Here is a 20,021-nt window from a genome sequence, read left to right as displayed (position 1 = left end):
AAGTAGTAGGAAAGTGGGTGGAAATAAAAAAAATAAAAAAAGCTTTCATGGCCTAGGTAAGTGAGAGAGATGGACATTGGAATGGCTTGGGCAGACAGGACATTAGAAAAGGTTTCTATTTATCGTGAAAAATTAATCCCACCTGAAAAGGTGAACTTTGCCATTAAAGTGATGAATTTGTTTTTAAATTATGTGTAAATGTATGTTTTAAATAACAAAAATGTCATACATACCTGCTCTGTGCAATGGTTTTGCAGAGAGCAGCCCTGATCCTTCTCTTCTGGGGTCCTCCTTTGACACACTGTGTTCCTCCCCTTCTCTGTGTGCCACCATAGGAAGCCGATTCCTATGGTGGCACATGTGTGGGCTAAATAATGAGCCGCGCTCTGTGTGTACACTGACACACACAGTGCGGCTTGTGTCCCTGCCCCATCACTGGATTTGATTGACAGCAGCTGGGGCCAATGGCTTCCGCTGCTCTCACCAAGTCCAGTGAGGAGGGAAAGAGCAGGGCTGCTGCACTCGGGCACAACGCTGGATCGAGGTCTGGGTAGTTGGCACTTACATAGCAATACATTTAAATAAGGTTTGACATGTTGTACATTACCTAAGCACCTGACAAAAGGGCAGGGACACTCAAAACAGATTTTTGCACATACAAACCTCTATACCACAAAATAAAACTTTATAAAAAGAGTAAGCAAGCCATATCATAAAAAAAAAAAAAAGGAACCACCTTTGACAACAGACAGATTTACCAAACAGATAAACTGAAAGCAGTCTTTGTTAACTGTGCAAGCTCTATACAGCAACCCTCTGCAGACTGGCACAGAATAACTCATTATTAACAAGCAAGGAAAGCCATTAATCTTCAGTGCTCAGGCAGATCAATCAAATAGATTTAAAATTAATTTACAGAAAGATGTTTATAAAATATTACAGACTGAAAACATGGGAAACTGCTAATGGGTCCATTGAAAAAAAACAAAATAAAATAATAAAAAAGTAGCCATTACTCATATTTCTCAGGTAATCTTGCAACCTTTGCCTAAAAGGATTGATCCGAGTTTCATTATTTTAAATGGTTTCTGTTCTATGTTTCATTAAGGCATTTTTATACACAGGCCTGCCATGCTACCCCTAGTGACCACCTGTATTGGCAATTCCCTGAGCCTTCAGCCACACCTGATCGCAGTCGGAATCGCTGTGGGATGCGTTTGCGATGCCAATACTTTTTAGTGGCATCCCAATCGCACCACAACTATCGAATGGTAAATTGCGTCAAATCGCAGGGCTGGTCGCTCAAAAAGGAACAGGAGGTTCTTTTGTGCGACAGCATCACGCTGCGTGATTGGCGTGCCATTATAAGTATTTGCAACCCATGTTTGGAAGCAATTTGGCATTGCGGCGGTTCCACCCGCAATCAGGTGTGAATGGGGCCCAATAAGTAGAAGCCTGTAGTAAGAGTGGAAAGCTACTACTGACCTCTCCTCCTGAGAACATTATGCTCTATGTCTGAAGGTACTGAACAATGAGACGTCCAGGAAACTGGCATTTTCAGAAGGTGGTCAGCAGTGGCCGCCTCAGTTTTTCATGTCTGTTTTGTTTTAAAAACTGCTAGGAGAAGGTCAGTTACCCTAATGGAAAGCCCATTTTGCCCTACAGCAATGGGCAAGACAGCAGCGAAGCACAGTCACCGCTCAGCACTACTAAGCAGGAAACCAAGTCTGCCTACAAAATGAATAAATCTTCCTCAACAGAAACATATCTACAAACTAGAAGTAGAAATAACATATTTAAAACATTAAACAGTGTAATCACATTAGCTGCTCAGTTCCTTAAAGATAAAAAAAAATAATAAATGGTTTTCCTTTAGGTAGGTGATCCAAAGAGCAATGTAGAGCAAAGCTAAGCAGTAACCAAAACAATCCAATCAGATTTCATCTTTCAACCACAAAGACAACATTTGATTGGCTGCTATTCCACGGGGCACAGAATTTGGCTTTATCAGGGTTTTATGTAAATGAGAATCAAATCTTTTAACCAGCGAGATATAATAAGCATTCCAACCAGGAGAGGTTTTCTATTAGGAACATGCTTTATCTCAGGAGGACACGCCTGGTCACAAAGACGGCGGCTTGATGGAGAGTGGTAATGGAAGACAGGAAATGAGAAGACTTGGTTAAGGCTTCTACAATCAATCAGCATGTTTAATGGAGTGTGAGCCCTGGTGAGAATAGAATGCTCTGGGCTTTAAATATGGTTGGATCCAAGACTCAACATTATTCATTGGATCCAAGACTCAACACAGAACACAGGGAAACACTGCTTCCAGGAAATTCTGATTGGTAGGCATTCTATGACCTCTCCAAGAATCGAACCTGAAACCTTTCAGAAAATTTCTGTCAAGGCTAGATTAGATTTAAAAAAAAAAAAAAAAAAAAAACTGGGGACCTTTTTAACAAGACAGGAGACCAACAGCTTAAATTAGTACATTAATATGCTTTATTTTAATTAGGTGTCTTTTGTACTGTTAATTGTACAGAAAACTTCTAGTAGACATGTGGATGTGGTAAATCGCATTAAAACAAGTCTGAATAAACCCTTAGTGCCGGTTCACACAGGAGCGACTTGTCAGGCGACTTAGCCGCCTGACAAGTCTCGCTCCGTTCTGTATTATGGAACCGTTCTAATAGGAGTGACTCAAGTCGCTCCGACTTAGAAAAAGGTTCCTGTACTATTTTTGGGGCGACTTGCATTGACTTCTATACAGAAATCGTTTTGCAAGTCGCTGGTGAAGTCGTGTGCAGGTCGCATCTGTGAGTCACGCTGCAAGTCGCGTCGCCCCTGTGTGAACCGGCACTAAAGATGTCTTTGGAGAAAGTATAAAGCCTTCATGTGTTTCCTTTTCAGCTACTAATCAGCAAGGGTATATCACCCTGTAGCCCATTTATCAGCTACTGATGCTCAGGAGATCTTGGCTTTATTTGGAAAACCTGGGAATTCCACTATATTCTTCCAAGATGGCAGGCGACAGCACATAAATTGTGCTGCCAAGGGATGGTAGCCTGGGTGTTGCTTGGCAGCACTACTAAAACAGCCGATTGTAGGGGTATTAAAATTTGTCCCTAAGGCTCGATTCACACAGGGGCGACTTGTCCAGGCGAATTCGCTGCCTGACAAGTCGCGCTCCGTTCTGTACTACGGAACGAACCGTTCTAATAGGAGCGACTCAAGTCGCTCCGACTTAGAAAAAAGGTTCCTGTACTACTTTTGCGGCGACTTGCATTGACTTCTATACAGAAGTCGTTTTGCAAGTCGCCGCTGATCGTGTGCAGGTCGCGGCGCTGCAAGTCGTGCCGCCCGCTGTGTGAACCGAGCCTTAAAGTGGAAACTCCTTTAAAAAATAAATAAAAGGTACAGAACAAACGGTTATCTATAATTGTATTGATTACAGCAGCATCAGTTCATTGGTTCTTGGAATCTGCTCCAAGCCCAATCAATAAACCTATGATAATCCAGGGACCCCAAAGCTTACTGTGACACACCATTGAGGTCCCAAGAAAAATAATCCAAACTTATTTTTTGTAATATTTTTTGACCATTCTCGCCACCGACCTGGAAAGATCCGTTTGTCAGGAGAACATTTACCAAGTTATAAAAATACATCCGTTACGAAAGACGTTACACAGGGGTTAGAAGTCTAGCGTTTTGATGAAACACTTTCATATATTCCAAAGTTTATTCTCACTACAGACTTTCCTGGGAATAGGCTGTTTTCAGCATAACATTTCAATCATTCTTATCACTATTATCATAAATGGATGTTATACATTTCCTCAAATGCACTGAAACCTAATACTGAGAGAAGGGATGGTCCGTCATAAAGCTAAACATCAAGACCCAAAGGAGAATTCGAGAAAAATAAATAAAATAAAGCAAGCTGAAAAATGTTACTGCAGTCGATTGTAATGTGTAGGGATAATATGTGTATTATAAATATATGCTTGAACAGATGGTGTTAAGATACTGCAGCCATAAAACAGAGTAAATGAAGGCCACAAACTGAACATGAATGGCTACGTTTGGTTGATGGGCCACCACCAGATAGCTAATCTCAAAGAATGTGATGTGAAGGAGCACAGCTGAGAATCTCTCGGCACTAAGGCAATTATTTTAGCAATGACGTGTGGGCATTGTGTGATGGACACTATTCAAAGAAAAAAAAAAAAAGTAGTGAATTCTATTTTTGTTGAACAGTGCTTTAATTCTCAGAAGTACACTGCTCCAGAAAGCATAGACTAACCAACAAAGCTCCTTGCACATTGCTGAGCACCTCTAATTAGAGCCAATACTGAAGACGGCACTACAATTCCCACTGGCACCAACACAGCCAGGTGCTTCATAACAGCTAATGGCTTGTTTTCATGTGAAGATGTAAATTCGCCATCAGAAATGGAACTCTTGCTCTGGGGCATTAAAAATCTATCATCAGTAACAAGCTGGAAGGGCTGGCCTGTTTCCATAGGAAAGATACCAATATATTCTATTAGGTGTGAGAAGACCTATATAACATTGCTAACGTCACATTCTGTGCCATAACACTAGTTCCATATCATGCATAGGCAACAATTACCCACACAGCATGTATTTTATTGGATGTAACATCATAACGCAGATCTTTGTCTGTTGTCCAAAGAAAGGTTGGGGCAGAAACCAGAGGCGCTGCCAACTGCTGGCACCCTGTAAATGCTTTGCAGTGCTGTTAAAACAGTAGACTTTACTGGGTACCAAGCAGAAATTCAGCAAACAGCGTATAGGGGCCTTCCACTTTCTTTCTAAAAGAGATAGTGCTCAAAAGATTTAAACCACTTCGCGCCCAGGCTATTATCGAAAGACGGCTACAGCGGTGGCTTACAATGCCAGGAGGCGGCGTACATGGACGTCCTCCCAATCCCGCGCTGGGACTCGGCTGATCACTGATCGAGGTAAAGGGCCAATCACAGCAGGCCCTTTACCAGGTGATCCCCTGTCAGCCGATGACAACCGATTGTGGAAGTAAACAGAAGCCGATTATTGGCTTTTTCTTTCCCTCGCGCTATCAGCATGAAGAAACGAAAGCAAGCCGTTAACCAGCTTCTGTTAGATGGACATCAGTCCCCAGTGCTGCTAATCAGTGCCCTCCAGTGCCATCTATCGGTGCCTCCTCTCCATACTGCCCATCAGTGCCGCTTCATCAGTGCCTCCTGATCAATGCCCACAAGTGCTGCCTCATTAGTGCCACCTATCCGTTCCACCTCATCAGTGCAGCCTATCATGCCCATCAGTGCAGCCTATCCCATCAGTGTCAATTCATCAGTGAAGGAAAAAAATAACCGGTTTGCAAAATTTTATAACAAAATCTGAAAAAAAAATTTTTTAATCATAAACAAAACCCAGTGGTGATTAAATACCACCAAAAGAAAGCTCTATTTCTGTTTAAAAAAAAATAAAAAATCAACATGGGTACAGTGTTGCATGAACGAGCATTGTTATCAGTCAAGTGTGACAGCGCTGAAAGCTGAAAATTGGCATGGGCAGGAAGAAGTAAAAGTGGCCAGTAAGCAAGTGGTAAAAAAATTAAATAAAAAAATAAAGTTTGATCTGTATTTTTCTTATTCAAGAAATATTTTTTTCAGGCTCCTGGGATTTATTTATTTAACCCTGATCAATGGCCTAAAGTGGCCTCTTTCCAGGCCCTATTGCACGATACATTTTAGGATGACTATTGTGCAAAGGAAGAAATTCTCAATGGAGCACAATGCTGCATGCCCACCTTTATAGAAAAACACCGCTGCATATCAACCTGGCCCAAAATGTGAATCAACAAGACAGCTTCAGCCCGGCTCTGCACAGGTCACAGCCCTGATGGATTTTGCCCCGCCCACAGGGCTTAATCATGGAAGTTCCTCGAGAGCCGATGAATGGGCCTCCTTAGCCGCCTGCACCATTGAGGAGTCACCGGAGTTTGAGGATGTTTGACTGGAGTAGCACCCCAAGTTACCTAGGATTCCCACCTTTAAACTAATTTCTTACATGTGGAGATTGATGAGAAGTTATAATATAGTTAGACTTTGGGCAATTATAATGAATACTAGCAGTATAAAAACATGCATTATTCAGCAAATACACATCTGGAATAAAGTTCTATTCAGAGCACATATACTATGCACATGTGGGATTTTAGGTTTGAATCATAGAAGCACCCTAATTTTCCACACGGCATAGCCCTGGTTTCTCAACACCTCTTTCCACATGACACACAGCCTGGTTGCAGTGGCACTGAGCAATGCATTGTAGGATGCTGGTGGCATGCCTATGCTCCACTAATGTGCCACATGTGTGCATTTTGTGGCACCTGTGGTTCCAACATGAATTATGTTCTGCATATGTGGAACACTGACCTCACCGGGAGAAACACTGTAAACTCCTTTTGTATCTGAAAGTTTGTTGTGCATATAAAACCAGACAAAAAAAAAAAAAAAGTAATAAAACGTTGGTACATACAACATATTTCCCCATTAGAGGCTAATGTTCTCAGTCATCAGATAGGTTATGATGAGAAAGACTGAACGTCCTTCCGCTGGATATCTGGCAAGAAGCCAGGAGGAAAAACACCTCCTTCAGAAACCAATTTTTATTACAAACACATTCAGTCTCGATAAGCTCCTTAGACTTTCTTTTTTACCTACTGCTATTTCAGGAACCAATTTATACTTTAGGTTCACTTGCCTTTTAGTTAAAAACAAAAGTGCATACATAGTTTTCACTGGACGCTAGGAACACAAGAGCAACAACCTAAGTGACCATTTGCTTATGGTTATGTTATTTACTTTATGTCACATGTAATCTATTTCAACCAAGCACATTTTCTCTGTACATGTTTATTAAATCGTCTGCGTCCGCATTTATGCTTTCAAATGTTACATCTTTTACATTCAAAATAAAAAAAACTTCTTAAAAAAAAAAAAAAAAAGCGCACAGTTAAATGTTGCATTTACACCTTTTCCTGTTTTCCTATTGCTTACGTTATCAGCTTCTAGAGGCCAATGAGAGGATTGCAGATGTGATCTACAGGGGTGGTCCAATAACATGAGGTCTGTGGTGTATATCTAAACATTGCCCATGTATAGATATACACCACGCAACCGTCAGCAAATGGACCCGAATTTCCAACAAAAATAAAGGCAGTCTGTTACTACCTCCCCAGAAAATGATCGACTTAAAGAGGTCTTAGACAGGTCCATGATGGGTATCATATCGGTGTTTGTATACCTTAAAGAAGAAGTAAACCCTAATGGGTATACTTCCTCTTTGATTCCCTGCAAAGGTAAAGCATAACAATGGACTACTATGCATCGCATAGTAGTCCATTATGTGTCACTTACTTGACACAGGAGCCAGCGATGTCACCGCTGTCCCCTTGTGTACGGAGCCTCCATCTTCTCGGTGGGTCTCGCTGCTCCGGCGCTGTCATTTGGCGGAGCTGCAATGACGTCACTCCCACACATGCACACGGTAGCCGCCACTCGTGGCACATCGCCATTAACAGCGGCACACTCAGTGCGCCTGCGCGCCGCTGTCTGTCTATGGCACATGGGCCGTAGACAGCGGTGCATGTCTTTTGGCAAATATCTCCTAAACCGTGTAGGTTTATGAGATATTTCGTAGACCTACAGGTAAGCCTTAATCTAGGCTTACAGGTAGGTCAAAGAGGTTTGTAAGGGTTTACACCACTTTAAAAGTGGTTCAGGCAATAAGTGAAAGCAATCAGTGACATCATTTCCACAAGTAAACACTGCAAATGCCTCCCTCCGCAGGAAATGGGTGGAGGACATACCGGGGCTGGACGAGGATGATTGGAGGGAGACTTGGGGTTTTCCGTTCTCCCCTCTGGTCTCAGCCAGGGACAAACTGGTCCAATACAAACTTATACAAAGGACTCACTACACGCCACCGGCTGCACCAGATGTCGCAGGCATATTCTCCGGCGTGTTGGCGCTGCTCATACCAGCCAGGGAATTTCTTTCACATTTTCTGGACTTGCCCAGCAATTGTACACTACTGGAAAGAAGTTCTCCAAGTGATCGCCAAGATCACTAGGACTAGTGTCCCTTATGACCCTAAACATTGTCTCTTGGGACTGGTGGAGCAGATGTCCATGTTCAGAGCTAGGAAAATACTCATATCCCTGTTATTGTATTATGCACGCAAGGCCATCACAATGAACTGGAGGCAACCATCTCCCCCCTCTGTCAAATTCTGGAAAAACCTAGTGAACGCCAGTTTACCCCTTTACAAAGCCACCTACTCGGGCAGGGGTTGCACACAAATTTGAAAAGGTATGGAACTGTTGGCTAGAAGATTGTACCACAGCAACCGATTTAGTAATCAATCCCTAGATTAACATTATGGCTAAAGTATGATAATATACTGACCCGATTACCCTCATGTCACCCCATCCTGTCATTATAATATTGAGCACAGATTCTCCTGAATTAAACCTCTCCCCACATTGGGGTATAGATACGTTTAGTTAAGTTGTTTATATTGTATGACCTGCCCTGTTGTGGTCTGTTGCTGCATCAGTGACAGGCTATTTATGTTGTATGATGTACCCTGGTGTGGTCTGTTGCGAAGTTCTGCCCCTAAGTGGGTAATGTTTGGCCCCTGTGTGGGCAACACTGTGTGCTATTGAAGAACCCAATAAAAAAAAAAAAGTTAAAACAAAAAAAAAATGCACTAAAACCAGAAAGCTTGCATGATGAACTATGAATAATTCACTGTAACCCTATTTTACCAACCATCCCACAGCTCAGTAGGAAGATGGGACAGAAGAGTGTACTTCCTGGAGACTAAAGCCTCATACACACGGTCGGACTTTGTACAAACTTTTCCGTGGACTTTTGTACAAAGGGCGTGGTCCACAAGTTTGTATTGCATACACACGGTCGGACTTTTTGACAACAAACACGAACGTAGTGACGTCACAACGTACTGACGCCACTTCAAAAGAGGAAGTTTAATGACTCCAGCGCCACCTTTGGTCAACTTCTGTATTGTAGTCTGATCTTTTGCATTGGTTCTGTGCATGCGTGTTTGTACCTTGTACAAAAGTCCGATGCTTTTGCGTACACACGGTCCGACTTTGCTCCATCGGACTTTTGTTGCCAGAAAGTTTGTCCGTTCGCACAGCCAACAAAAGTCAGATGAAAACAGAAAAAGTTTGTCCGATGGAGCGTACACACAGTCGGATGTTGCTCCAAAACAGCTAATTTGCATGTTTGTTGTCAAAAAGTCCGACCGTGTGTACGGGCCTTAAGCCATCATTTCCATTCCCTCTTTCTTTCCTGCATCACAAACCACATTGGTTGGTCAATTAAGACTGGGTGCGTCATTACAGGGATGACCTAATCATTGTGCTGCTGCGCCTTTATTTTCCAATCACAGGACGGGATGGGTGCCAATCAAGGCTTTAAATTCTCAGGTCCAATAAGGTACCTGGATCTCAAACCTGCCTGAAATTATTAAAATTCTTTAGCGGGTGAAACATTTTGCGTATATATGTATTTCCACTGCGTATGTATTTGCCTGGAGCTCAGCTTTAAATTTTAATTCAGATAAGATTTGGAAACGTTAACACTTTTACCTGATCTACATGCACATTAGCTAACTTTTATTTTAGGTTTAACTCCAAGACAAAACAGTGCCACACAGTTCTATTGCTCAGTACAGTGCTGGCACAAGCTGTTGACCTTCAGCAATTACACATGCATAGAGAAGAATGTTAAAGTGTGTGTTCTGTACTGCTATTCCAATGTGTTTTGGCCTGAAGCAATACACCACAGCTTTTAAAAAGCATTTTTCTTCCTGCTCTGGTTACCACAGGCATACTGTAAATCAAACCAGCTCTACACCATTGTATTCAGGCATCAAGCCGTTACCCAACAACTCAGGGCATTACCGATGCATTTAACTAATCATCGAGTATGCGCTGTGGTAATTACTTTCCATTAAAGTTTCCTGCCTTAAACCTACAGAAAAGGCAATCCGTTGGCGAGGGGGAGCTGTTCACGGTGCTTGACATTTGGCATGAAATGTCAGTTTTGCTACATGGTTCAAATCTAATTACCCAACACAAGCAGAGCAAGAATCTCCCTCTCGCCCACAGAAACAAAATAAAGAGGAGGAAACAGAGGCAGCTGGAGAAGTGGACAGATTTTTATGTCCTTGGGAAGCCTTCAGATATTTCTAAATTTTTTTAACATCAATGCCACTGATGTGTCTATGAGGTTTCTGATGCCATCATCCCACAAATGCCCAGCCACTGTAGGGGCACATTCAGTCTTGGACCACACAGTGTGGACTACCATATTATGGAGTGTACAGACCACCAAGCCAGAAATCCCTTTAAAAAATAAATAAATAAAAAGCCAAGTGACATGAGATAACAGTGAGCTGGATTGACAATCTAATGTGTATGGTGGCATGCAGATATGAGGGAGAGGTGCTAGACAGATTGTCACTAGTATTCTCCCTAGCTATGTGGAGCCAGTGTTATCTGCCAGCACCTCTCACCCCCTCCCCTTTTGCAATGACAAATGCAATAGTGCTGACCCTTCAAGGTTTTTGAAGTGCTCAAGAGATTTTCTGCCCTAAAGTTGGACTGATTATGGCTGCACATCCAACTGCCCTCTAATGGGCAGTCACACAATCAACAGACTACAATCAACCAAGTCAACCCGCTGAGTAATTCTAGCTGTCCTCCTGGCATCTAGTGTAGAGGACCGGCCTGTTTAGTAAATCCTCATGGCTGCTGGCATCTACATCATGAGAAAGACCCAGAATTCAAGCCTGACAAAAACAAAGACCAGGTTGTTCTAAACATCTAAGCACCACCCTCTGGCGTTGTTACAGCGTATGACAAGTGTCTGCACTAAAGCACATGGAGAAACCTACAACCAATTTTAATGCTTGCATGAAGCATTAAAAAGTACTGCAATAGCATAGCAGCACAGAATTGAACCTCTCTCCTGAGGCCAACACCACAGTTGAAGAAAGCAAATCACACATGCATGCTGCATTTTGTGAGCCCCTCCCACACTTCACTATTGGCCAGTAAGACCATCCATCATTGTGATGGACTAAAAAGATAATAGCTATGTGTAACTGAATCCCGCAAAGTTAAGGACTTTTTTTTTCCTTCCATTAATGTGTTCAAAATAAAACCGACTCCCTCTTTCCCAAACACTTGATTAGGGATGAGCTCAGGCGCGTTCGCATGGTCCACACACAGAGCCCGCCAGGAAGTCGGCGCGGCGCTAATCATAGGCAGCGAGACATTGCCCCTATGCGCGGCTGCAGAGATTGCCTGTTATTAGCACAGCGCTGCGCCGACTTCCTGGCGGGCTTTGCACGTGGACCATGCGAACACGCCTGAGCTCATCCCTACACTTGATGTGGATGAGGGAATTCTCCACACTGAGTTATTGTATTCTGACAGCCGGGAGACTTCCTCGCCATCAGAATACACTTACCAGCATTGGAGACTATAGCCAACGGCACAGATTGAGCGGGGAAAGTCTTATAGGGCGGTTGTACAGAAGTCCTCTCTGTCCATACATGGATCAAAATTCAGCCGGTCTCTGCTGTACTGGCTGAATCTCAATCCATGTATGGTCAGATTAAAGTTATTGTAAAGTCTCTTTAAAAAAACAAAACAACATGTTATACTTACCTGCTCTGTGCTCAGAGCAGCCTGGATGCTCCTCTTCTCTGGTCCCTCTTCACTGCTCCTGGCCTCTCCCTCCTGTCAAGGGCCCCCACAGCAAGCATCTTGCTATGGGGGCACCTGAGCCGAGATGCAGCTCTATGTATCCATTCAGAGACGGAGCTGCTGTTCTTCCCCGACCTCTCTCTGATTGGCTGACTTTAATTGACAGCCACGGGAGCCAACGGCGCTGCTGCTGTGTCTCAGCCAATCAGGGGGGAGAGGTACTCGTGGACAACACTGGACAGAGCTGGGGCTTAAGTATTAGGGGATGCTAGGGAGGCTGCTACACACAGAAGGGTTTTTATCCTAATAGATAGAATACATTAAGAAAAAAAAAAAAATCTTCTGCCTTTAAAACTCCTTTAACTCTAGACCTACATACGGTGTCCTCTTCTGGTTCATTGACTAGGTAGGCAAGGCTATAAATCTGCAACTACCATATCTCCATCCTCGGGGGCTCCTTTTTCCATAATTACAAATAAAATGTTGAATTATGGAGTTCCCATTCAAACAGCCCTTGATGAGAAATCATGACAATCTCTTGATTGCTTCAAGGTACGTTTCTCTGGTCAGCAGCAGAATGTGGAGATGCACACAGACACAAACACTCTTTAACAGCAGTGACACATGATCATTCAGCTCTGTGAACCATGCCTACAAATATTCCCATCTCAAGAACAATGGCTACATGATTCTACCCACATTAGTGACAGCAATCACTTCCCATATGTATCTTCTTGGTAACAGCTGACCCAGGAGAGTGCATATACCTATAGCAATATAAACCTACCCAGGCTAAAAAAAAAAAAAAAAAAAAAAAAAAAAAAAAAAAAAAACCATGAACGATCATCATGCAATATCTGCTGGATCCATCTTCACAGTTAATACTTCTCTTAAAAATAATTCATTTTTAATGCATTACATCAAGGAATGTGAAACAGATGTCTCGATTGAAATAACTGCCTGAACGACACAGCCCTCACGATCCAATTCTGGAAAATAAAAAAACAGTGCTGGTGGAAAGGAGCAGAGTACGATTTAGCGCTTTGGCGGCAGAGCCAGTAAAACAGGGTCTGGGCTGCAATAGAAAGCATGCAGATTGCTGTGTGGGGGAATTAGAATGATGGGCAGTTAGTGTCGGCTGCTGAAGTAGTAGTTTTGTATTAATGGTGGAGGAAAAAGAATTTATATGTAAATCACTTGCATAAAATACACACAGGAGGTGAAGAGAAAGCACTGGGTAGCGTGACAGGCTGCAAAGAACCTTCATTTACTCTGCAATAATTCAGCTGTTAACACTTGGCGTCACAGCTACCAGGAGCTGTCCAACATAAAACGCTGGGTGCCAACACACTGGAAGAAACCCCACAACAAAGGCAGTATAGGTCAAAACACCAACGTCTCAGAGACGGAATAGTTTCTTATGTATGTTCTTATTAGCATTTTATATATTTTCTTATTTTTCATTTATCTGCATAACCCATAAAGCTAGAGAGCAGCAGGGCTCTGCCTAGTGCAAACACTGTATAGAGGCATCTAGAAAAATGCAAGAAAGTCTACAATTCTTGAAATCATGAAATAACAGTTGCCCTATTCGGAAGGTTTCATTGGACTGAGGTCGTGTTTTTTCTGAAGGTGGTCATAATTGAGTTTAACTACTGGCACCATTCGACTGCCCTAAGGCTCCTGGGTCTGTGGCTAGGTCTCTTTGGGAGACTATATACTTTTAGAAAATAGAGAGGTAGGTGCAACCAGCACTGGCTTATCAGGTGAAATAAAAAAGCAGATGGATACGCTTTGTTTCAACCTGTCCAATCATAATCATCAACCCCGCAACCCACGGTAAGTAGCACTGGACTGTGACTTTATCAATACAACTCACAGACTAATATGGTCAGTTTCCAAGACTTTCAGCTAATGCTTATGGGTCTCTACCCAAAAAAATAAATAAAAAAAAATAATAATCTTTATGAACTGATGGTCATGGAAAGCCATTTTCTTGGGAGCCACATGTAGGTTTTTGGGGGTCTTTTTGTGGCATGTTGTCACCAGATGCTCAGTTTGTATGTTCCAAAAGCGTAAATCACACAACTTTATAAAATGAATCACAATACTTAGATCTGACTTCCAGGGAAGTACAAAGTTAAAATACATATACAGGAATAGTTTTACCTGTCACAGCCAGGTTTGTGATCAAGGCTACCCTGCCACAAAGCACAACCCAATTCTCGAAATACATGACCACTTGGTCAAAATATCTCTCTTCCCTGAGCCTACCGATTTAACAATAAAGCTACAGCAGCACACTAACAAGACTGGCACTCTACTCAAGCCTTTCTGAACCTAGGTTTAATGGAGCACTGGGGTTCTTTCAGAGATGGCTTGAGCATTAAGCAGTGCTTGATTGATTTTCTACCTCATGGTGTCTGCATAGCTTTGCTCTCAACGTGTCTTGGCAAGAGGAACTACAGTGATCACCAATGTTAGGGATTCCTTCCACTGACCACTAATATAAGGGGGCTTTTTTTCCATTGGTAATCAAAATAAAAAGGGTTTCCCCACTTTTTATTTATTTTGTGTGGTTTGTCACGTTTTGTGTTGTCACTTTTGATGAGTTTTGATGAGTAGATTGTGTCGGTCCTTGGACCAATCCTGAAAGTCTTGTGGGAGGGTGGACATAGGCCTTCTGGCTTGGTTCGCCCTCTCTTGAGGGGTCTTCCTTCAGGGGAGCCCCTATCCTAGTACCTGGGTGGGTCTGTTTCGGCAGACCTTCCGGAGAAAGGCGGTCGTCCGGCTTCGGCTGGATGGGCCAAGATTATGGTACCTTAGTCCCCGTCTGGAGCCTAACACCCGGGGGATCAGGGTTAGGCCCTTCCTTGGGAGGACAGCAGACACCCGTGGCACGGTTTTGTGTTTCACTCTTTATGTGTGTGCACTTTTTTTGGCACCGGGTGGAAGTTTTTTGGGGTGTGTTTTGCACGCCATAGGCTTTTTTCAATAGAAAAAAAATCAACATAAAAAGGGTAACATTTTCAGTATAAAGGGGCACTTTCATACGGTCACAAATGTAAAAGGGACATTTTTCAACTGACCACCTTAGAACACCTGCATTTCTCCACTGACTAACATAAAAGGGCACTAAAATGTCTACCGTCTGCAATTTGCGTGCACATAAATAATGTCTGTCTTGCCATTATTAATATTGCTGTTTCCTTAATACGTCTATATCTTGTTGACCTTATCCTAATAAATCAAGAGCGGTAGATCTCAATTTTTGCAGGAATTCCATGAGACCCATATATTATTTTAAGGGATCCTCCAAAGGTAAAAAAGCTGAGAAAGGCTGCTCTACTCAAACGTCTCCTCTTGTTTGCATACAACATACCTGATTTGCCCTTAGTGCTGTCCCTTCCACTTGCAGCAGATTGCTACTGTACAGATCACAGGAAGTTGTTTAGATAAATTAAGATGCCAACATTTAGCTGTAATTAAAATACATTTAACAATGTTTTAATGAATACCTAACTGCATTATGTGGTGCTTATTAGATCTGCCTAGATTTCAGCCTAAACATAAAGCCTTTCAGCATGCTATTTCTTTGGCTCCTCGTTGCAGTATTTCCTCTGCCCTAAATCATGGTTTATTATGACTTTATTAACCTGTTCCTTGTTGTAAAGTGTTCTGGAGAAAAAAAAAAAAGTCGTAACACTAACGCAGCTTTCAAGGCATACCTATAAGAAGCAATATTTGGGCTAACACCGCATCTGTGAAGCCATACAACACCTATACTGTTATATGTAAATTACTTTTCTGATGAGCTGCTAGAGAAATAAAAAAAAAGAAGAAAAAAAAAAAGTGCATTTTGCGAGTCATGCGACAACGCTACCATTTGTCAAACCTGCACTTAAATGACTTGTTGACTGTGCAAAAATCAGCAAGCGCATCACGTTACCCGTGTCACCGGTTACTGCTACAATAACATGTAGCCCCATCTGTTTACAGATGGCTGGTTCAGTCGTGCGCTTATATACGCGGTGGAGAATTTACCGCAAGGTATAGGGAGCTACAGAAGTCATTTCAATTGCATAGCATTCACTGCTGCCTAACTTCACTGTAAACATGGTAATTGATAAGAAATATGTATCTCAGCAGAACAAAGCACAGAGTGTTAAATATTCAGATACGCGTGAATGAACAACAAGGAGGAACAGAGATAGCATTGTGTTGGGGGGGGGGGTTGTTATGGCGGATCAGATGTATATTCACCCTCACAACCAATGATTGTCCCCTCCCAAACACTTCCAGTGCTGATTAGCCTTCAGGTGGCTGGGGAGCTGCTCGTACACAGCAGCCTTGCTGTAATGCTTGCAATAAAACAGGCTGAATAAGGGAAGTCATTTGTTACATTATCAGAAACAGAAGCCAATTTGTTCTATGCTTCTGCTTCCTCCATAGCCCAGCTACACAACACACAGGGAGTTAATCTCATTAATAGCGAGGGAACAGATTTCTTCACTGCTTTGATGACTGATCTGCCTGCAAAGGAGGCAGCTCAATAAGACGTGTTCATCCAAATACCATTTTCTTGGCTATGTTTCTCCCTGTGGTCTTTTTTAGATTTATCTTTGGATATTTTTTTTTTTTTTTCCCCTCCCTCTTCTTAATAACAAGATCTAAATGTTTTACAGCGACAGCTTGTCTTGAATTTCAGCACTCGTCTTGCTCTTTTTTTATTCAAGATTTCGCCGTCTTTCCTGCGCCGTAGATGTGGGAACGCGGCGTTCACGGATCAGTGACATTGGGGTTTTTGTTGGAATACGACACCAGACAGGTTGTGTTTCATCTTGTCATACTGCTTTATTAAATGTTTAAAAAAAAAAAAAACACAATATGAAAAAAACACACAAAGACTCTACCGACGATATTATTGAAAAGAGACTGCCAAGATTTCAGAAGTTTTAGAAGGTTTTCAAAGAGCAAGAGTTATTTCATGCCAAAAATTTACATGAATATTTATGCCCGCGTTACTTGGGCAATTTTTGGAGTAGAAAACACAAAATGTGTGCAACCGCAGATCATCATAAATAACTAGCATACGATCTCAGTGCCAAAAAGATCGCTTTACTGACAGGATCATAACCTAGAAAGAAAGCTTGTATTCTAAAGAGTGCGTTGGCTGCCCTGTAGACTAAGCACAGTCATTTCCCATTATTTATGTAAAACAGATGCCACTATGCAGCATACACTGTACCATTCACATCTGTCACTGCTCCACGGGAGTTTAGAATCTACTGCCCAGATTACATTCATACAAATGTTCACCGCAGCCAATTGACCTACCTTTACCTTTTCTGGGCTGAAGGTGGAAAACAGTGACCACAGGAAACCAATACAAATGTCCCTAGCGGGAGTCCAGGTCAGTGCTGCAAAGAGTTCTAACAATTTAGTCAACATGCACTCCTTTCTGCAAAGTTATCTCAAGTATCTAGAAATGGTGGTACTGCCATGGCGTTTAATTAGCACCCTTACAAGCAAGACAAAAAAAGAAATCAAGGCAATTAGATTTAAAAAAATAAAATTGTCTACAGCTGAGTCATACTCCATTACAAAAACACGTCAGGCCACTACAGGTGCTTCCGCTTGTTGATAGCAGAAATAGATTAATCATTAATTAATAGTGTTAACATTAGGATGAGGAAGGCAGGGGTAAATAGTGAGAACATAAACACACAAAGTATACACACAGCTGTTCAGACCCATCTACACAACGATGGGATGCAGAGTCATCACTATAGGAGGCCAAGCAGCTTACGGCTGGCACTGTGAAGCAGGTCAGCAGCACATGAGTCATTTGCTTAGATGAATGAGATGCTTTGTGTTGACCTGCACTTAGAAAGCGCTGCTGTTATCCCATATCCTGCCACAGGGGGGCCTGAAAACGCAGTTTCTGGTGATTATACAATGGCACAGTTAATTCAGCCACAATACAGACTTGTAATGAACAGATTGCAATAATGACCCTGGATGCAATTCCAACACTGTCTACATCAGTATATTCACAGGCTCTGGCACAGAAATGCAATGTTTAACTGCAGATGTATACTTGTAATGTTACAATCTTTCTTTTCTGTGTATATTTTAAAACAGAGTAGCAAATGTAATCTAATGTTCACAAAGCAATATATGCTATATTTGCATGCTCTTTAGTCGATCACAGGGGTAGGCAGCCTTTTGAGCACAGTGTGGCAAAAAATGTTTTCACAGAAATTTAGCATGCTGATTTTATAATAAAAAAAGGTCAACTTCACACTCTCCATCTTCAAAAGGATTTTTTTATAAAGTAAATGCTGTAAACGACTTTAGTAGTGAGAAATTAATATTCTGCACTCTCACACCTCAGATCACTGTACCACCCCACACATCTGCCCCACCACTGTAACCCCCCCCGTTCATCTGCCCCACCACTGTAACCCCCCCTGTTCATCTGCCCCACCACTGTAACCCCCCCTGTTCATCTGCCCCACCACTGTAACCCCCCCCTGTTCATCTGCCCCATCAATGTAGCCCCTTTCTCCTCTGTCCCACCACTGTACCCCCCTGTGCATCTGCCCCACCACCCCGCTCTTCTGTCCCACCACTGTTACCATCTTCTCATCTGTCCCAACACTGAACTTATCTGCTCATCTGCCTCACCACTATAACCCCCCTTTTCTTATCTGCCCCATGAGTGTACCTTCAGCACATCTCTCCCACCTCTGTTCCCCCCTGCTCTTCTGCCCCATCATGGTAACCCCCTGCTCATGTTTTCCACCGCTGTACCTCCTTTCTTCTCTGCACATCTGCAACCCCCTGCTCATGTTTTCCACCGCTGTACCTCCTTTCTTCTCCGCACATCTGCCCCACCGCTGTAGCCCCCTACTCATCTGTCCCACCAATGTACCTACTTCTCCTCTGCCCCAACACTGAACCCCCCTGCTCAAATTTCCTACCAATGTAACCCCCTTCTTATCTGTCCCACCACTGTAACCCACTGCTCATCTGCCCCATCACTGTACCCCTTTACTCATCTGCCCCACCACTGTACCTCCCTGCACATCTGCTCCACCACTATATCCCATTGCTCTTCTCACTACTTGAATCGCATCTGTCCCAACACTGAACCCACCTGCCGCACAACTGTAACCTGCTTTCTCATCTGACCCACCAATGTACCTCCTGCACATCTGTCTTACCTCTGTACCTCCCTGCTCTCCTGCCCCACCACTGTAACCCTCTGCCCCACCAAAACACCTCCTTTCACATCTGCCCCACCACTGAACCCCCTTGCTCATCTGTCCTGCTGCTGAACCCCCCCTTCTCGTCTCTTCCAGCACTGTACCTCCCTACACATCTGCCCCACTGCTGAACCCTATCCTTCTGCTCTTCTTTTCCAACTTTGAACCCTTCCTGCTCATTTTCCCCACCGCTGTACCCTCCTGCTCATCTGCTCCACCGCTGTATCCTCTTCTCATCTATGATATGTGTGATATGTGATATGTAGAGTGGTGAAAGGAAGCAGAGATGAGACATCTACCTGTCCTGGTACACTCATCCTGCTGATCCAACACTCGTGTCCAGCCCACGTGCTTGTATGTGATGTCAAATACAAGCGTCTGGAATGGATGCACAATGATGAGCTCAGGTCAGGGGCATTTTCTGAAAGCAGTGGGCCTGTGTGCAGGATCATAAGCTGGGCCCCCGCAGCTGAGGAAAAAGTGATTGGGTGTGATTTTCATTGCACTGAATACTGCCTGGGGCTTAAAGGGCCAAGTAAGCTACGCAAAGGTTCAGGAATAAATTAAAAGTTCCCAGAAGCTCAACAATAATTCCGCAAACTGTCACCAGATTGTGGTTTTCTCAATCACAGTGAAATTCCTTCTTTTTAAGATTGGTAGTGACAACCAAGGTTGAACAGGGCTTGCAGGACGGTGATTGGCTTTAGCAGTGGCCAATGACAGTCTGCCTCCTCGAAACAGGGACTGCCCCTCCCCTGGCAGAACTGCACCCAATCTCTTCCCCATCAAAAAAGCGGATGATTGCAGCTACAGCAAAGTTAGAGAACCAAAAAATGTTTACCCATCTTTTACAATGTGTGGGGGCACAGTGCCTCCCCCTCAGTGCAGGTGTGGGGGAATTATGAAATTGGAATGCGTTAGTGTCTCACTGACAC

The 20,021-nt window shown here is 43.1% G+C and overlaps 1 protein-coding gene across 7 annotated transcripts in view; it reads right to left on the bottom strand.

Moving 5' to 3' along the window:
• The window catches only part of RERE (arginine-glutamic acid dipeptide repeats), a 498,733-nt gene that overhangs the window by 137,376 nt on the left and 341,336 nt on the right, over positions 1-20,021 (bottom strand). The gene's annotated exons all lie outside the window — the stretch shown is intronic.

Source organism: Lithobates pipiens, unplaced genomic scaffold, assembly GCF_037356315.1.
Source record: "Lithobates pipiens isolate NorthernLeopardFrog02 unplaced genomic scaffold, aLitPip1_a1.2 Scaffold_27, whole genome shotgun sequence".
In the NCBI taxonomy this organism is placed as follows: domain Eukaryota; kingdom Metazoa; phylum Chordata; class Amphibia; order Anura; family Ranidae; genus Lithobates; species Lithobates pipiens.
Note: the sequence above shows the minus strand (reverse complement) of the source record. Positions and strands in the feature narration are given on the sequence as shown.